Source organism: Capra hircus, chromosome 10 (genome assembly GCF_001704415.2).
Source record: "Capra hircus breed San Clemente chromosome 10, ASM170441v1, whole genome shotgun sequence".
Lineage (NCBI taxonomy): Eukaryota > Metazoa > Chordata > Mammalia > Artiodactyla > Bovidae > Capra > Capra hircus.
Genome location: NC_030817.1, coordinates 83,763,686 through 83,784,378, shown reverse-complemented (window position 1 = coordinate 83,784,378; position 20,693 = coordinate 83,763,686). Strand labels below are relative to the sequence as shown.

The window sequence follows — 20,693 nt, the reverse complement described above, 5'->3', positions numbered from 1 at the left end:
GACATCCTGGAATGTGAAGTCAAGTGAGCCTTAGGAAGCATCACTACGAACAAAGCTAATGGAGGTGATGGAATTCCAGTTGAGCTATTTCAAATCCTAAAAGATGATGGTGTGAAAGTGCTGCACCCAATATGCCAGCAAATTTGGAAAACTCAGCAGTGGCCACAGGACTAGAAAAGGTTAGTTTTCACTCCGATCCCAAAGAAAGGCAATGTCAAAGAATGTTCAAACTACTGCACAATTGCACTCATCTCACACACTAGCAAAGTCATGTTCAAAGTTCTCCAAGCTAGGATTCAACTGTATGTGAATCGTGAACTTCCAAATGTTCAAGTTGGACTAAGAAAAGGCAGAGGAACCAGAGATCAAATTGCCAACATCCGTTGGATCATCAAAAAACCAAGAGAATTCCAGTAAAACATTGACTTTTGCTTTATTGACTACGCTAGAGCCTTTGACTATGTGGATCACAACAAACTGTGGAAAATTCTTAAAGAGATGGGCATATCAGATCATTTGACCTGCCTCCTGAGAAATCTGTATGCAGATCAGGAAGCAACAGAACTGGACATGGAACAACAGACTGGTTCCAAATCAGGAAAGGAGTATGTCAAGACTGTATAATTTCACCCTGCTTATTTAACTTACATGCAGATGAGAAACACTGGGCTGGATGAAGCACAAGCTGGAATCAAGATTGCCAAGAGAAATATCAATAACCTCAGATATGCAGATGACACCACCCTTGTGGCAGAAAGCAAAGAAAAACTAAAGAGCCTCTTGATGAAAGTGAAAGAGGAGAGTGAAAAAGTTAACTTAAAACTCAACATTCAGAAAAATAAGATCATGGCATCCGGTCCCATCACTTCATGGCAAATAGATGGGGAAAAAACGGAAACAGTGACAGACTTTATTTTCTTGGGCTCCAAAATCACTGCAGATGGTGCTGCAGCCATGAAATTAAAAGACTCTTGTTCCTTGGAAGAAAAGTTATGACCAACCTAGACAGCATACGAAAAAGCAGAGACATTACTTTGCCAACAATGGTCCATCTAGTCAAATCTATGGTTTTTCCAGGAGTCATGTATGGATGTGAGAGTTGGACTATAAAGAAAGCTGCGTGCCAAAGAATCAGTGCTTTTGAACTGTTGGAAAAGTGTTGGAGAAGACTCTTGAGAGTCCCTTGGACTGCAAGGAGATCCAACAAGTCCATCCTAAAGGAAATCAGTCCTGAATATTCCTTGGAAGGACTGATGCTAAAGCTGAAACTCCAATACTTTGGCCACCTGATGCGAAGACCTGACTCATTTGAAAAGACCCTGATGCTGGGAAAGATTGAAGCTGGGAGGAGAAGGGGATGACAGAGGATGACATGGTTGGATGGCATCACTGACTCGATGGACATGAATTTGAATAAACTCTGGGAGTTGGTGATGGACAGGGAAGCCTGGCATGCTGCAGTCCATGTGGTCGCAAAGAGTCAGACAGACATGAGTGACTGAACTGAACTGAGAAAATGGTAGGACATCAAAATACCTGAATTTTTCCTTCTAGTAACCACCAGGATGACTTTAGCCTCTTGTTTAATGTCTTTAGTTTCTCTGTCCCGAAACATGGGTAAACATGTATGAAGCCACAACCAAGGGACTATGCTACGGGTTTTAAATACAAATCTCCAATTTTCACAAGGCTGGAAAGTAGGAATGAGTAGTCCTGTTTTAAACTTGTCAAAACAGTTTCAAAGAGGTTCAGGAAATTTGCCTGGAGTGACCTTTCTGGAAGGTTGCAGAGCTAAAACTGAAACCCCTTGCCAAGCCCACACTTGACCGCCTTCCCAGCATCCGTGTTCCCAGCTTGGTGTGTAGACACCCGAGGGTTGCATGCAGGAGGTTTTTCCAGGCTTCCCACAGAGGCCACTGGGGAGGCTCCTAGGGCTCTTCCCTCCCTTGGCCTTGGCCTTGGTGTGGCCTTGGCCCTGGTGACACGGGCACACTGAACCAGCTGTGCCCTGGTCCACATGACTGCCGGGCACTTGCTCCACACCAGAACGCAGGGCCTTCTAGAACTGTGCATAAAGAGGGGAGGAATGGGAGTAATATGTACACTACCGTGTGTAAAATGGGTCGCTAGTGGGAAGCTTCTGTGCAACACAGGGAGCTCAGTTCAGGTCAGTCCAGTTGCTCAGTCGTGTCCAACTCTTGGCGACCCCATGAACCACAGCACACCAGGCCTCCCTGTCCATCATCAACTCCCGGAGTCTACTCAAACTCACATACACCAAGTCGGTGATGCCATCCAACCATCTCATCCTCTGTTGTCCCCTTCTCCTCCTGCCCTCAATCTTTTCCAGCATCAGAGTCTTTTCAAATAAGTCAGCTCTTCACATCAGGTGGCCAAAGTATTGGAGTTTCCACTTCAACATCAGTCCTTCCAATGAACACTCAGGACTGATCTCCTTTAGGATAGACTGCCCTGTAAAGACACAGAGGGGTAGGTTGGGGGGTGGGTTGAGAAGGAGGCTCAGAGGGAGGGATATATGTATACACGTAGCTAATTCACACTGTTTTATAGCAGAAACTAACACAACATTGTAAAGAAATCATCCTCCAATTCAAAAGACAAAAAACATATAACATATTATTGACAGCTTACAGTGAATGGTGTTGGATTCATGATCTCTGAAGAAGATTTAACTTCTGGACCAGGGACCAGGCTTGATGACTCAAGAGCTTTTGTGTAGCAGAGTTTTATTAAAGTATAAAAAAGGACAGAGAAAGCTTCTGATAGACATCACAAGGGGGATGGAAAGTGCCCCCAGTCCCTAGTCTTAGCAAGGGAATTATATTCTTTTTAATTGCTTATTACAATAAATCAAAAGAATATCTCAAGGTTGTAAAGATCTTACTAGACCCACTCCCATAGCATACATTTTAAGATAACAGGATCAGTCAGAAGGTTTTCAGGAAGGAGAAACATGTCCTCAAGCAGTATACATTATTGTTATATAATCCTTACTAAAGAATGTAGGAAAAAACATTTGTCCTTTCCTCCTCCTTGAGAACTCCAGACCCCTATCTCTTCCTTGAGAGTCCAGACCCCTTTCTCCTCTTTGGCACCCCGGACTTCTTATCAACCTGCCTAGGAATTGACTCTCTCATTATTTACAAAATGCAATCAGAAAAATAAAAAGAGGGGAGGAAACAGGCCTGCCTGCACCTGGGGGCCCCACACCGCATGTCTCCATGAGCAAAAGCTAAACCACCAGCCAACTGCTACATCAGGTATGATGCTCTATGCTCTACCTTGACAAAAACATCTCCATAATAAGACATAAAAAATTAATAAAGTTGTGGCTTTTATATGACTGAAAGCTTTCCATCAAAGACAAACAAACCTAATTATTACTGTGTGTGCCTGGGTTTTCCATTAATGGGCTGGTGATATTCAGATAAGCATTAAAATAAAGACAGCCATAGCTCATGTTTTATTTTATATTTATTTCATTTATTTTTTGCCATCACTTCAGCAAAATCTCTAAGCATGCTCATTTTTACAAAATATTATTCTATGGACAATAATTATCTAATAATTAAAAAATAAAATGTATATTCAAGGGAATAACTGTGAATGTACCTGTATTTTTAAAATACCATAAAAATATGTGTAAAAATTTAAAAAATTAAAATTATAATTCAATAGGAGTTCAGTGAAAAGTTATTTCTTCTCTGTAATATTTTAAATTGCTACCAAAATTAAACAAAAATATAAATCATAATAATGAATACAAAATATTTTAATCAAAGATACTTAAAGCTGAAATGTTTAATTTCTTGAAAATTTAGACAGTTAATATTTTTACAAAAATTAAACAATTTTCAGTTCTATGATTCAGCATCCAACTAGTCACCAATGTAAGGAGCTGATGTCACGCTTCGCACATACTGTGTCTTGAGCAGCATATACACAAATCTAAGAGCCGTATGAATTGTTTACTACAGTAAAATATGCTTCAGTATCTACGTGCAAGAGTTGTGAATACCGTGCTTATTCTTATCTCCAGAACCAGGAGCTGGAACATGAAGAGAAGCAAGAAAATGAATATTTGGCACTGCTGAGAAACAATAATTCGTTATACAAGAATCTACTGCATTCAAGCTGAGAGGAAGGATTTGACAAGTTAATTAATTTGCCTTTTCTCTTACCCAAGCACTTCTGCTCAGATCCTTCTGCTTTCTGAGAAGATGTTTGCCTCTGACATTCTTGGAGTTCAGCACACCACCTTCATGCAGTTTGATGCAGTTTTCCAGGACATAAAGCAAGAGATGTGCAGAAGGGCTTCCTGGGGGCCTGAATGGCGATAAAATGAGGGCTGATGTCTAGGGTTACAGATTGCTGGGCCAGCTCTGAGCTCCAGATCCCAAGTGTCAGAGGCATGTGTATGTGTGTATATGTGTGCACGCACGTGTGTATATATGAGATAGAGATTCAGGGCCCTCCAAAGTATAATATAAAGCCCAGAGCCAAGGCCCCTCTATTCAGGTTTCAGAGTGGCACAGGAAAAAAGGTTTGGAAGAGTGTCAGGATCCCCAAGACTGGTCCCAGGAAGACTCAGAGGATTCAACAGTCCTACTCATGTGAAAGTTAAGTATTATTCACTTAATCATGTCTGACTCTTTACGACCCCATGGACTGTAGCCCACTGTCCTCCTCTGTCCATGGAATTCTCCAAGCAAGAATACTGGAGGGGGCTGCCATTCCCTTCTCCAGGGAAATCTTCTTGACCCAGGGATGGAATCCAGGTCTCCTGCATTGCAGGCAGATTCTTCACCAGCTGAGCCACCAGGGAAGTCATACTCAGGACTATGACTTATACCTGCAAAAGGATACAACAAAAAACTAGGAAAGACAAAGGTGCATGAGGCAACCTCCAAAGAGATGGAAAGCAGGCCCAGATAACGAGAGTCTTTCCCCAGTGGAGTCACACATCACGCACTTCACACCCCAGCAATGAGCTATCACGACACACGTGAAATGCTGTCTACCTGGGAAACTCATCAGAGCCTCTGCCTGTGATTTTTACTGGGGGAAAGTGGGATGGGGTGCTGGCCCCCTAGGCACCTCTGTCTGCCACGTACCAAGATTTCAGCTCCCAGAGGGGAACCCAGGTGTTCAGCATGAATCATACTGTTTGGACCGCTTAGGCAGAGTGACTCTCTCTTACCAGGGGTTGGTGGGGACACTTCCCAAACCCAAGTTCCCCCATGTCAGTTAAGGGCCAGTCTTGCCAGCAGGCCTTCTAAGGAGAGCAGTTTTGGGCTTCTATTCTCCATAAGAAGTAACTGCGGTGCGAAAGGTGGAGGAAGGGAAGTCCTTTTCATTTCACCCACCCTTAAATTTCTCTTAAGGTGAGGTCTGAGCAGAATGAGAGTTGGTGACCAGCTTCATGCCTCTCAAGGTTAATCCAAGTGGTCTCATGCCAGTATGAAGTATTCATTTTCACTTGAAATAACACCCTGTTGGATACACATACCATAATTGATTATCCTGTCTCCTAGAAGATACTGACACTATGACAGCATTTTTATAAAGCTCATATTCAAGCGTATCTAAATAACATAGTGTTCAGGAATGCCATATGTGGTTAAACTATTTTCAAATGTAAAGGAATTCAAGACAATTTTTACCTGAGATGGGGAGGAGAGAGAGGCAAGGACAAGAATCAGAGAGGAAGCACACTCAATAGCAATGTTTCTAAGAGGAGGTAGGTTCCCAGATTCATTTTATAATTATGATTTGTAATACCACACAAAGGAATTTATGAATGCATATATTCTTTTACATGTACTAATAATACATACTTTTAATGCTTTTAAACTGTGGTGTTAGAGAAGACTCTTGAGAGTCCCTTGGACTGCAAGGGGATCAAACCAGTCCATCCTAAAGGAAATCAGTCTTTAATATTCATTGGAAGAACTGATGCTGAAGCTGAAGCTCCAATACTTTGGCCACCTAATGCAAAGAACTGACTCATTGGAAAAGACCCTGATGCTGAGAAAGATTGAGGGCAGGAGGAGAAGGGGACAACAGAGAATGAGATGGTTGGGTGGCATCACCGACTCGATAGACATGAGTTTGAGCAAGCTCCGGGAGCTGGGGATGGACAGGGAGCCCTGGTGTGTTGCAGTCCATGGGGTAACAAAGAGTCAGACACAACAGAGCACAACAACAACAACAAAAATAATATATACAAAAACATTGTAATTTTAAAAATTTACCCTTTGGGCAATGGCAAGGTGTCCTTTCTGATGGTGGGTGCATGTGAGGTGGAATTTTTAGGGCTGATCACTTTCAAAACTGAAAGACGTTATAATTTAATTGACACAGAAACATGTGGTCATATTAAATCAAATGACATTAAGCTTAATATTCTTTTATTACTGAATGGTCACAGCCATTCTGTTTCTCTCACTGAGCATCTCGTTTTTGTGAATCAATTAGATTCTGTGAATCAATTTGATTTTCATTGCTCTGCACTTCCTTGTTCATTTAAATTTTGGGGGGAATAACATTGTTTTGCTTTCAGTGTATTTATTTTTACAGTTACATTCTATTTATAATAAGCGATGCTTGTTTTCTATCCAGGGTACAGATGCAGCATTTCCTTTTAAAATAAGTTTCTACAAGTGAACATTTGAGGCAAATTAAATACAAATGTTAATAAAATGCATCATGAGTGGTATAGGGATGCGACAAGCCATCTAAGAGGTGAGTGAATGGCAGAGCTTGGAAAGCACGGAACAACTAGCCAACATCCAAATATCCATCTGCAATAGATATCTGGTGAGACATTTAAATTTAGGTTAAATAGCTCGGTCTATCTATTTACTTTGTTAGGTTCTATTGGAGGCCAGAGAGTTACAAGGATGTGGGGTATGTGTGTGTGTGTGTATGTGTGTGAGATGACCTTTGTTGTTAGATTCTTTTCCACCTGGAAAAGAATGGGCTTCCCTGCTAGCTCAGTTGGTAAAGAATCCACCTGCAATGCAGGAGACCCCGGTTCAATTCCTGGGTGGGGAAGATCCGCTGGAGAAGGCATAGGCTACCCACTCCAGTATTCTTGGGCTTCCCTTGTAGCTCACCTGGTAAAGAATCTGCCTGTGATCTGCAACGCAGAAGACCTGGGTTCAGTCCCTGGGTTGGGAAGATTCCCCTGGAGAAGGGAAAGGCTACTCCAGTATTCTGGCCTGACAAATTCCATGGGCTGTATAGTCCATGGGGTTGCAAAGAGCTGGATACAACTTATCAACTTTCACTTTCATTTTCCACCCGGAAAAGCAACACATAATGCTGTAGCTAAGGAAATAGGTATTGGTGAGGTTTCAATGCCAGTGCATGGAGGAGGAGGGGAGGGGGACACACAGAAAGCTGAAACAAGGAAGGGCCAAGGTTTAAAGACAATTAGGTGTGAAGTTACGAGTCATACTGCCTTTCAAAATGCTTTCTTCTAGACATTTGGTTACAACCATGCCGCACATTTCCAAGGGCTGTGTACAGATTCACGAGCCTCCAGTGGCACCACTAATTTAAGACAGGGAAACAAGGATTAACTTTAAAATTGTAAACCAACATCACAAGGCCATACATACAGTCTGTCCCTCTTCTGTATTATGTTAGGTCTTGTGGGAAAAGGCCCTACAGAGGAGATGATTCATCTCATCTGCCAAGGGAAGCAAAGAGCACTGTCTTACCAGATCTGAACTGTGCTATCCTACCAGAGGTGGTAGCTATAGATGAGCCATGCTTGGATGACACCAAGAGGTAAAGCCCTCAGGAAAATGTGACCCAGGAGTGATGAGGACCACAGTCTTCTAATGTTTCCACTTCCTCTCTCTCACATTCCTCCCAAAGCCAATGGGCAATAGAAATTGCTAGCGGGAAGTATTGAAGAAACAATTGTATATAACACTTCTAGGGATGGAGCAAAGTAGGACAGCATATGCCCTCAACAGCTATATCCCATCACCCAGGCCCAAGGAGACAACCACCAAGAAGGCCAGACCCTAAATATTTAATTCTGAGACAGAACTATATTATTGGAGAAGGAAATGGCATCCCACATCAATATTCTTGCCTGGAGAATTCCATGGACAGAGGAGCCTGGCAGGCTATAGTCCATGGGCTTGCAAAGAGTCGGACACAACTGAGTGATTTCACATAGCATCCAAGGAAATTAGAAATATATTTAGCAGGAATGAAGGGAAGCCATAAGAGACTTGTTCATTGATTTAACAAACCTTCACTGAGTCCCATCTAGCATTCAGTACAAATATAAGTAAGTTAGCGTAATCTTCAAGGGGCTCATAGAAATGGAAGGGGACAGGCATGTAACAGTGATACAATGTGATGATCCTGCTATGTGAAAATACCACATTCCAGGAGGGAAGGCTTCCTGGGTGGCACAGTGGGAAAGAATCCACCTGCCAATGCAGGAGACTCAGGAGATGAGGGTTCTATCCCTGGGTCAGGAAGATTCCCTTGAAGAAGAAATGACAGCCCATTCCAGTATTCTTGCCTGGAAAGTCCCATGGACAGATGAGCCTGGTGAGCTACAGTCCAAGGGGCTGCAAAGAGCAGAACATGACTTAGCGACTGAACAGGCAAGCACCAGGAGGTAAAGAGCCGAGATAAGGGTCATTCACCCTGAGGGCTAATGGGTCTGAAAAAAACGCTCTTTATGAACCTTGTTGCCTAGAACACAGCCCAGCATACAGTAGGTGCTCAATAGATATTTGCTGAAGTGTTGAATGGAGAAGAAGCCTGAGATAGGCTAGACAATGGTTCCATAAGATATCTACTTCCCTGGTGGCTCAGACAGTAAAAGGATCTGCCTACACTGTGGAAGACCCAGGTTCGATCCCTGGGGTGGGAAGATCCCCTGGAGAAGGAAATGGCAGCCCACTCCAGTACTCTTGCCTGGAAAATCCCATGGACAGAGAAGCCTGGCAGGAGCCTGTAAATACCACTTTAGTTGGCAAAAGGGATTTTCCAGATGTTATAAAGTTAAGGGTTTTGAGATGGGGAGATTATTCTAGATAATCCAGACTTGCTCGAAGTACAATCCCTTTAAGAAGGATATTTGATACACAGACAGATCAGGGGAAGACAAAGTGACCTCAGAGGCAGAAAGACTGACTGCAGAGGCAGAGGAGTGATATGGCCACAAGCTGAGAACGTCAGTGGCCACCAGAAGCTGCAAGAGGCAGGAAAGGGATTCTCCCCTGGAGCCTTGCCAAGGAAGCGCAGACCCGCTGACACTTTGATTAGGCCCCTAAGACAGTTGAGATTTCTGGTCTCCCACACTCTAAGAGGACAACTTTTGGTGGTTCTAAGCCACCACGTTTGTGGTAACTTGTTACAGCAGCCACAGGTAACTAATACAGCCACTGCTCTGAGAAGAAATTAAGGCAGTGGGAGCTGCAAAAGCCATCTAGGTGATGCCAAGTGCTTTAGAGAGTCTGCAGAATTTGAACTGAGGCATCCTAAGATGCACACGGAGCTTGAGAGAGAAGAGACTGGCTTGGATTGAAAACGGAGAGACCAGAGGCAGGGAACTCTGCCAAGAGGTGCTGGAGGCAGCTCGGCATGCAAAGGGAATGAGAGCCAGGCCTCGGGGATTAGCAGTGGGAACGAGAGAAGGGGCGGGTACAAAAAAAATTTTCAAAGGCAAAATTGATGGAGCTTAGTGAAAGACTGAATACAGCAGATGAAGGAGAAATTTCTTCCAGCTGTGAGAGCTGAGACTGGCAGAGAGGAGGAAATTGGAGGAAAGGGGAGACTTTTCTAAATCTTTCTAACAATAGCCAGTTCATCTCAAAACTACCCCAGTGCTCATCCAGTGAAAGAAACAGCTAGGGGATCCATGCTCTTCAATGCTGGTCACCAGTGGCTGACGGAACGTGGTATTGCCAGAGCTGCTTGCTATAAAGTATGGAAGAATTCCTTCCAACCTTCTTCCTGATCTCCCCTCAACCTAATGCCTCCCAAGGCCTAGACTTTCAGAGTAAGGATGAGTAGGCGAGGAGGGAGGAGGAGAGAAGCAGAGGAGAAAACTAGAGCTCGGGTCAAGCTCACCATACATATCATCCAGCTGCCGTCTGCTGGCGTCCCTGGTGGCTCAATGGTGAAGAATACGCCTGCCAAACAGGAGACATGGATTCAGTCCCTGATTCAGGAATATCCCCTGGAGAAGGAAATGGCAGCCCACTGCAGTATTCTTGCCTGGGAAATCCCATGGATAGAGGAGCCTGGCAGGCTATACATTCCATGGGGTTGCAAAGAGTCGGACATGACTGAGCATGCACACAAGCACACACACACTGTCTCGCTGGGGCACCAACCAGGGTCCAAACCAGTCATCAGAATGAGATTTAAGCCCTCACATCTCCAACAACAGGGCCCGGCTCTCACTTGCTGCCATTTTCATCCCTGAGGACCTGGAAGTAAACAACCATCTTGCCAGAAGCAATCCCATTCCTGAGAATAACCCTGAGAACATCATGATTCAAAAAGACACGTGTATCCCAGTGCGCACTGCAGCACTATTTACAACAGCCAGGAAGTGGAAGCAACCTAGTGTCCGTCGACAGATGAGTGGATAAAGACAGTGTGGCACGTATACACAATGGAATATTACTCAGCCACAGAAAGGAATGGACTTGAGTCAGTTGTAGTATGTGAATTAACCTAGAGCCTGTCACACAGAGTGAAGGGCCAGAAAGAGAAAAACGAACATCCTGCATTCACATAGATAAATATATTCAGTTCAGTTCAGTCGCTCAGTCGTGTCTGACTCTGTGACCCCATGAACTGCAGCACTGCCAGGCCTCCCTGTCCATCACCAGCTCCTGGAGTTCACTCAAACTCATGTCCATCAAGTCGGTGATGCCATCCAGCCATCTCATCCTCTGTCGTCCCCTTCTCCTCCTGCTCCCAATCCCTCCCAGCATCAGGGTCTTTTCCAATGAGTCAGCTCTTTGCACAAGGTGGCCAAAGTACTGGAGTTTCAGCTTTAGCATCATATACATATTTAAATATGGAATCTAGAAAACTGGTACGGGGATGAACCCATTTACAGCACAAAAATAGAGGCACAGATGTAGAGAAGGACTTGAAGGACTTGTGGACCCTGTCCTTGTAGAAGGAAAGGGTGGGATAAATTGAAAGCGTAGCATGGAAATACATATATGACCCTATGTAAAATAGATAGCTAGAAGGAAGCTGCTACATAGCTCAGGGAGCTCAGCTCAGTGCTCGTGATGACCTAGAGGGGTAGGATGGGGGTAGGGGTGGAAGAGAGGCTCAAGAGGGAAGATATATATATATATATATATATATATATACACACACACACACACACACACATATGCTTGATTCATGTTGTTGTATAGCAGAAAATAACTCAACATTGTAAAGCAATCATATTCCACAAAAAGAGAAAGAAATACATATGGATTCTGACATCCTGGGAAATTGCAAAGCACAGAGGAGTTAGTGGTTGGAACAGTACCTGATCAGAGGAGGACTTCTATTGGGAATGCCAGTCAGGTGAGAACATGATCCCCCAGCTCCCACTAGGCAGTTCGGTAGGTGTATCGGCTACCTGTCCTGAGCAGTTCTCCAACCAAGAAAGCTGCCACTCTCAAGTCCCACTTTGTACAGAAGCCGTCAAAGCTCGGTGTTCATCTTGGCTTCAGGAGTGGGGATGGGGGTATGGAGAGAGAAAAGAGAGAGAGATTCCTGCATTTACTTATTACTTATTTATCGAGCATCTCCTGTGCGTCAGCCACCTGTTGGATGCTTAGAACACTCAGCGAATAAGACAGGCCAAGGCCCAGTCCTCATGATGCTTAGAAATATGACCGAAAAGCCTTTGAAATGAGCCTGAGCAGAAACTTGAATCAGAACCAAATCTCCCTATTTTCCAAAAAGATTGAACTGTCAAATGTGCAAATGTTCTCTGGACCAAACCAAGGCTTCTTTCCATTTGAGTCTCTCTTCTCTTTGGGATCTCCAGCAACCTTCTGGACCACAGAAACTCACGCAGCCCATCTCTTCTGACAAAGTCCCCTGAGGAATGTGCTGCCATTCCTGAGAAGTCAATTTCATTTCACCACTCTCTCGAAGTATTACCTTTTTCCTTATGCAAGCCCCCTCATGGGTTCATTCACTCATTCGACCATGATTTATCAAGGGCACGGCAATGTGTGGCTACCAGGTGTGGACAAAGGGCGGCCACCCCAGCAGATGCACACCAGCCAATATCTTTCCCTCCCAGCCTCGGCCGCTGGGCAGCGCAGAAACGCAGCCCCAGTCCGACAGGCCCACAAAAGGAACTGGCAGGAACTGGCACCGAAACCCAAGCTTGGCAAGTGGTAGAGCTGAAAAAACAGCCCCAGACCCCCAGCTCCTATATAACAGGTTCTCGCACACACTACCCAGATTCGTCACTGAGAACCTGCCTGGCAGGCCTTTTCAGCTCCATTTTACAGACAAAAAAAGTGGAGGCATGAGACAGGCCAGAATTCATCCCAAGCTACACAGCTTGCCAAATTAAAGCATGATAAGTCCTGATCTCATGACTTCAACATCTCCTTTTCTCTTGATATTGAACTGTTTCTCTCTGTTCCTGCTATCTTGTCCTCCGCCTCCCCCCAAAATCACACACATACACCTTCCCCAGCCAAAATTTAAAAAAAAAAAAAAAATTAAGTTAAATTAAAACCAGAAATGTCTTTTCGGCTCTCCAGAATCTGGCAGCAGGCAGCAGCCAAGCCTCCCGAGAACACTTAGTGATTTCCAGGGGAAATCTGACCATCACTGACATCCAAAGATACAGCAGTGTTTTCAATTAGAGGGCTGAGTGCTCTAGCTTTAGAGGCGAGGGAACAATGCAGAGTGCTCTGGGAGGGGAGGACTGACCTCTCTCAGAACCCCCTGTGTTCCCAACTAATATGTCAATAGCCTCTTAAATGGAACGTTGTGTGTCTGGGGTTTTACTGTCAGAGTCATCCTTTTTGGGTAGGTTTAGGGTGTTTTTTTTTTTTTAATCTAAAGTTGATTGCCTCTCTCATTATCAAAGCCACCATCCATCTGTTTCCACTTTTTTAAGGGCTGCAGCAAGGAACTGAGCTGGAAATGTGTTTTTACTTGAGGTTTCAGGATTCCCCTCCTCCCGCCTTGTTGAGGGTTGTTCAAGTTTTAATGTTGTCGCTGCAATATGATCTTCCAGTAGTGGGTGGCCCGGCTGCGCCATTTGAAACTCATTTACAGTTTCATCTGAGACGATCGTCACTTTAAATTAATTAACCAAAAAGCACCAAAAATCATATGCTGGGAGAAGGAGGCGAGGAAGGAGATGGAAGAGAGTTTAAAGCAGTGAGAAAGGAGTCCCCAGCCTGACTGCTTACTGCCCTTGGGTACAAGGCCAATCTTCCCTTTCCTTCCCACCAACTTTTTGAAACTAAAGCACACACATATCATAAAAAATTCAGTATGTTGTTTTTTGAAAGATTTCTTTGGGAAGATAAGAACTCTGTGTTGGCATCCACAAAATCAAGGCAAAGCTGTTATGGGGAAGAAAGGTGGGAGGCCTGCCACCAGCTGATGGAAACTTGTGCAGCACACAAGGGACCCTGGATCTGAAATGATGCTGAGAGCTGTAGGGGTGGGCCCGAGGACAGGGCAGGGAGAGGGCTTCACCTCACTCCTCCGTAGGAGCCGTTCCTTCCCACAGTGTAGGAGAAGATCATTTGTTCGTCTCATATTTGATAAGTCTGTGCGTGCCTGCTGAGTCGCTCAGTTGTGTCCGACTCTTTGCAACCCCATGAACTGTATAACCTGCCAGGCTCCTCTGTCCCTGGGATTCGCCAGGCAAGAATACTGGAGTGGGTTGACATTTCCTCCCTCAGGCGATCTTCTCACCCCAGGGATTGAACCCATGTCTCTTGTCTCTTCTCTTATCAGAGAAGCCCTGATAAGTCTGTTTTAACCCCTTATTCTGTGGCAAGCACTGGGGGTGAGAAAGATACTTCAAGAGGCTTATACAATTCGTCAAAATGACAGCCAACATCTGCACGGCTTCTGGAAGTCTCACATGTTCGCACTTCAGTCTCACCACAGCCGTATGAAGCATGGGTTATCATCAGTCCCTTAATAAGGGAAAGAACCAAGGCTCAGAGAGGTCAGGAGGCTCGCTCTTGACCACACAGCTATGAAGTGGCAGAGCAAGAAATCAAATCAATGTCTATGGTTAAACCCTATGGTTGGGGATCGTAAAATGCAAACCAACAAGGATAGAGGGGGCGTTACGTCTCTGGGTGCCTCTACACAAACAGAGTTGGGGGTCAGCAGGCTCATTTGAGTGCGTGTGTGTGCAGTCAAGTGTTCTGGCCCCTGCCATCTTGAGACATGAGCTGGTGATGTGGTCAAAAGAGGTGGCTCTTTGACCAGCTCTAGAGAGTTCTGGCCCCTCAACACAGAGTGAATCTATTGATGACAAAACAATGCACTTAGCTCTGGGCTCAGTCTGACTTTCTAAAGCTGAAACACCGCAGAGTGTTTGGGCAGCAACAGATTATAATCTGTCTGCTTTTCCATGGCAACAAGTATCTGAAAGTAATTTGAGAGCCATTAGCCGATGCTTGCATAATGCCTGGCTCACACCAAATACCCAAAAAACACTGGCTAGGATTGTTGCGCCCCAAATATTCCCTCTTTCTCACCTCCGATCTCAGGGTTGGAATGAAGAGACCTTAGACATGAAGGTTGTCCTCAATCCAACCAAAAATATGAATGCTGTTGTTTAATTTTGTCCAACTCTTTGTGACCCCATGGACTGTAACCCACCTGGTTCCTCTGTCCATGGGAATTTCCAGGCAAAAATACTGGAGTGGGTGGCCATTTCCTTCTCCTATGGATTCCATCCACCCAAGGATGGAACCTGCATCTCCTGCATTGGCAGGCGGATTCTGTACTGCTGAGCCACCAGGGAAGCACAAAAATATTGATATCTGTTATAGAATTAAGTAAACTCCAGTAACATTTAGCACCTAGTGTACAGGAAGTGCTGCTGCAGTATTTACTGAAGTTAAGTCTCAGCACAATTCTGTGAAGTTTTTGATGATCCCATTTTATGGATAGGGAATCTGAAATAAGGATGGGGGAGACATCCTCTTGCATAACCAACATCCAAACCCATGCAGCTTGCCTCCCAGCAAGGACACTTATCCATGATACTATTTATCCTGCCCAAGTCCTCGCTACCATCCTGAACACATGGTTATCTAGCTTTTCCTTGAACATCTCTGTGATGGGGTGTTCCTGTTGCCTTTGAGGACAGCTCTGTTTGACAAAAAGTCCATCTTAAAAAAAAACACACGCACACACACAAAGCTTGCAGTTTGCTTATTTGGCCGTGCCTCTTGGCATGGGTGACCCTAGTTCCCCAACCAGGGGTGGAAATCACAGACTCTACATCAGAAGCATGGAGTCTCAACCACTGGACTGCCAGGAAAGTCCCATTAGAAAGTTGATGTTGAGATGAAATTTTGCTTTCTGCCATTTCCACACTTTGTGCGTGATTCTGACCAGATCTCCCCAGAATAACTCTAAACTCTATCCTCAGACTTCTCTAGGCTCAGGGGACTTATTAAAAAGCAGATCTGTTTCTAGAGATCTGGGGTGGGGCCTGAGATTCTGCATGATTCACAAGACTCCAAGTGATGGCAAGTCCAGGATCCCACACTGAGGACTGAGGTCCTAGATGAGAGGCCGGGCACCAGCCTGCCACTTGTCTCTACAGACAATGCTTGATGGCAGCAGTGCCATGCCCACCTGTTTACACCTGTCTCCAGCTGCTAATGTGCTATAGCACAGCTGAGCAGTTTCAACAGAAACCATAGGCCCACAAACCCCAAAATATTTAACCCTTTAAAGAAAAAGTGTACCTGCCCCCACTAGGAGCAGCGATGCCCAGCCTTTTTGGCCTCAGGGGCCATTTTGGTGGAAGACAATTTTTCCATGAGCCAGGGGGTAGGGGATGGTTTGGGAATGATTCAGGCTCATTACATTTATTGTGCATTTTATTTCTAATCTAATGCCGCCGCTGATCTGACCGGTGATGCCAACACGTGGCCTGGAGGTTGGGTGCCCCTGCTCAAGATGACCACCCTGCAAACCTGGAGGAGCTCAGCCCTGTCCGCTGCCCAGCTTACTGCAGGCCTCGCCACCGCTCCCATCAACCAAGCCTCAAGTCCCACCAGCATCCTGATAACTCCTGAGCACACTCAGGTTTGTCAGAAGCCCACTGAAAGGAGAAGCATCACCCAAAGACTCATTAGCAGGAGTGGGTCAGGCCCATCCACTCCCTGATCTCGAGGTTCTACTCTCTGTGGAAGGGTCAGGGCTCAAACCTTCTGCCCAGTGCCTCAAGCCCTCACCATCCGCTTCTCCTCCCTAGCACTCCCTCCCCCACCCACACTCCATGGCTCCACAGACTCTCCTTGGGATTTCTTGCTTAATAATTGATAAAACTGCGCAGAATGTCAATTGTTGAGTACATTAGGAATTCCTCACCCAGGCCGACGCAGATACAGCACAGACCTCCCCTTCCTGCAGGCAGTGGAGAGTAGCCGTGACTAGCCAGAGATATTTGACCATCCAGAGATGCACCCCAGAGCCAGAGGGCAGGGACCCAGACCTGGGAGGGGACCAGGGCCCTATTAATTCCCCCCCCAAGACCACTGCTCCTGTGACCTCAAGGCCTGTGCACACTGCAGGGGCATCTCTAGTGACTGAGAATGGTTCCGAGGGGCCTCCTTTCAGCTCAACGAGGCAGCCTTAAAGATGTGGCTTCTCTTGGCCAGAGCCCCTAAATGGGAGTGATTCAAGATTGAAGAGAGTTCTTGCTACACCTCACACCTCCTTTTAAAAAATGCCTTTTCTGGGGCTTCTCTGGCTGTCCAGTGGTTAAGAATCTGCCTTGCAATGCAGGGGACACTGGTTCGATCTCTGGCCCAGGAAGATCCCTCATGCCACAGGGCAACTAACCATGTGTACCACAACTACTGAGCCCGAGCTCTCAAACCCATGAGCCACACCACGGTAATCAGAAGCCTGGGCACCGCAGCTAGAGGGCAGCCCCTGCTCTCTGCAACTGGAGAAAGCCTGCACACAGGAACAGAGACCCAGTGCAGCCAAATGTAAGTACATTAATTTTTTAAAATGCCTTTCTTTTTCTCAGTATCGTCCAAGAGAACTTTCTGAGATGATGGAAGTATGTCCCTGCATGCCAATATAGTCACTGGTAGCCACGTGAGAGATGTGGCTGCTGTAACAGCGGAACTGTACTGAAAATTGAATCCAGACCGTGGCAGTGAAAGTCCTAACCACTGGACCACCAGGGAACTCTGCAGTGCTTCTGAATAAAACAGAAATTCCAGGACTGGGAACATCAGTGGGGGCTGAAGAAATTCTGGAAGGAGTGGGAGTCGACTCAGACCAGGCAATAGGTAGATTTAGTTTTGACTAAACAAAAAGAAGGGGCTTCCCAGGTGGCACAGTGGTAATGAATCTGCCTTGCCAGTGCAGGAGACACGAGATGAGGGTTTGATCCCTGGGTTGGGAAGATTCCCTGGAGAAGGGAATGGCTACCCACTCCAGTATTCTTGCCTGGGGAATTTCATGGCCAGAGGAGCCTGGCAGACTGCAGTTCACGGAGTCACCAGAGTCAGACATGACTTATTCACTAACAACAACAACAACGGCAAAGAAAAGGCACTCTGGGCAAGAAGATGGTCTCAGCAGACTTGCAAAAGTGGGCTGAGGAGGCGGCCTGGTTAAACGGGCAGCAGATCGCATCCACCTGGTTAGGATGACAGGCCAGTAGCGGGGAGAAGACTACGGTGGGATGCTGGCCATGAAGCCCGACTTGGGGGCCTGGAAAGCTCCAAGGCAGGAGTTTGGGTTTCAGTTGTTTTCTTGCTTTCTGAGAAAGGCGTGGTCCAGGGTTCCTACAGAGGTGCCTGGAAAGGCCACAGAAGCAATGCCAAGGGTCAAGGGTCGGGAGAGCCAGGGGCTGGACACAGCAGGCACTGGTACCATTCATGCAGGGTGCCAGCTCTGACCAGCAAATAAGATGCTTCCTGTCCAACCTCTGCTCCTGCCCCTCTTTCTCACAGGTGTCAGAACCCTGCCTGCTCCTCATCCCTCATCCTCCACAGGTGTTTCCCCCAGTAAATCTAACTCTATCTTGGGGTTTGCTTTTCTTAGGACCTGAAATAACAGAGTAGAGTGAGAGATAGAGAATCCTATTCTCTCCTAAGAGATTATATGTGTCTTGAAGGTTGAAGCATCCTCCTAATCACACAGTCCCTGACAATGTCTCTGAACATAGGATGCACTCAGGACACACCACAGTGAATACGAACAGGCCCCTAAAGGAGGAGTCAGGCTGCCAGGGGCTGGGGCATGGCAAAACCAGGTACACACTCGCCTGGGTACACCCCCGAGACCACCCCCAATGTCCTCCCCATCCCATTCTCACTCCCAGAAGGGAGTGACCCCCAAAGTTATGAGCAGTGTGCATGCTCCTACATCAGGGTCCCTGGAGGAAGAGAGCCCAGCGTGCTCACACCTGAGATCCACCCCCTTCACTCTCCTCAAGTATGGGCACCAAATGTTCCAAACTTTTGATCCTGGAGTGATAACAGAACTGTGAGGAATGAGGAGAAGGGGAGGGAAACCACAGAGAGGGGCCGAGTCCCTGGTAATGTTTTCCAGGTTGGGGAGAGAATGGAGGAGTAAAGACGGCATCCGTCACCTCTGGTCCCTCCCCACCACAGCCTGCACTGTTAGGAATCGAGGCCAGCAGAGAAGGCACTTCAGCAAACATCACTTACTCTCTGGGTTCACCCATTCATTCCACTGTTTAAATCTGGGCTTTTCAGCCTCGGCACTAACAACATTTGGGGTCCGAATTTTTGGGATTGGGGGGCTGTCTTGTACATTGTAGGGTATTTAGCAGCATCCCTGGTCTCTACTGCCCAAATGCCAATAGCACTCCCCACCCCCCAGGTTATGAGAACCAAAAATGTCTCCAGATATTTCCAAATATCCCCTGAGGATCAAAATTATCCTGGCTGGGAACCACTGACATTTTTTGAAGTTTTTACTGGTTATTTACTTCTGGCTGCCGTGGGTCTTCATGGCTGCGCTGGCTTTCCTCTAGTTGCGGCGAGCAGGGGCTACTCTTCATTGCGGTGCTGGGGCTTCTCACTGCGGTGGCTTCTTTTGTTGCAAAGCACAGGCTCTAGAGCACAGGTTCAATATTCGCAGTGCGCAGGCTTAGTTGCTCTGAGGCATGTGGGATCTTCCCAGGCCAGGGTTTGAACCCACATCTCCTGCATTGGCAGATAGATTCTTTACCACTGAGCCACCAGGGAAGCCCACAAACCACTGATTTAAAACATCAGCAGGAATTTCACTTTGGACAGAATAAAATAAATCCAAGTCCTATGGACTGTTTCTCTCCCCATCAATCTCCCCACAGTAAATGTTGTTTTCCGATCCTTTCGAGTCTCTGCTAACCTGAAACTCCTCAAACGACTCTTTCCTGACCTGGTCATGAGGGTCTTCAATACCTTCCCAGACTCCAGGACCTTCTCTGTGTGTCCAGCCCCGTCTTACCAAATCCCATTGGCCAGGCAGACCAGCCCAGCCCAGCAGACAGACACAGTGGTGCTGCCTGGCTAGAGAATCTTGAGATTGCCTTAGTTATGTATGCTAGCTCTTTCTGGTGTGGATCAATAATGTAGCTTTGCCTACCCTCACTGCATTTAAAGAGAACTAATCCTAGCAGGGATTACATTTGCTGCCCATCACTGAACATCTCTTGATTTATTTATTCATTCAAGAAATAGTGATTGAGTTTCTTCTGGATGGCAGGCGCTGTGTTAGGAGCTAGGGTTATAATCATGCATCAGACAGACACACCCCTGCTCTAATGCAAGCTCTGAAGTCACACTGCTGGGGTTTGAATCCTGGCTCCACCATCTAATTGCCTGACAATGGCACATTTTTGACCTAAGGCTCAATTCCTCCTCTAAGATGGAAATAATGATAGTTCCCACCTCAAAGAGAGGTGAAAATTAAAATTGTGGGAGGCATAGAAAATGCTTAGCATGGTGCCTGGTTAAGAAAGAGCTCACTCTGTTGTGGGGTTGTCATTACGATTATGCAAGACACTATCTTCAAGGTGTTAGAGTCCAGTGGGAGAAACAGACAAATTTAACATGCAATTATACAGAGTGTGAGAAATGCCTTGAGAGAAAGACACAGAGAATTCAGGTGGGAGGATAAGGTTCAGGGAAGCTTCTGTCAGAAAGAAGTGCTGCCTAAAACCTGAAGCTTCAGTGAGATGAGCCAGAGAGAATGAGGAAGCAGGGAGTGTTGCAGGCAGAAGAAAGGCATGTGTGAAGGCTCAGATCAAACCAGTCCATCCTAAAGGAAATCAACCCTGAGTGTTCATTAGAAGGACTGATGCTGAAGCTGAAGCTCCAATACTTTGGCCATCTGATGCAAAGAGCTGACTCATTGGAAAAGACCTTGATGCTGGCAAAGATTGAGGGCAGGAGGAG

At 46.0% G+C, this 20,693-nt stretch overlaps 1 long non-coding RNA gene across 1 annotated transcript in view; it reads right to left on the bottom strand.

Annotated features, from left to right (window-relative positions):
* The window catches only part of LOC102175023, a 32,322-nt gene continuing 15,167 nt past the window's right edge, over positions 3,539–20,693 (bottom strand). The window contains exons 2-5 of the long non-coding RNA XR_001918592.1: positions 11,567–11,747; positions 10,132–10,193; positions 4,203–4,347; positions 3,539–4,069 (exon numbers count right to left, since the gene is read on the bottom strand). This is a non-coding gene — a long non-coding RNA (uncharacterized LOC102175023). The remainder of the gene's footprint in view (positions 4,070–4,202; positions 4,348–10,131; positions 10,194–11,566; positions 11,748–20,693) is intronic.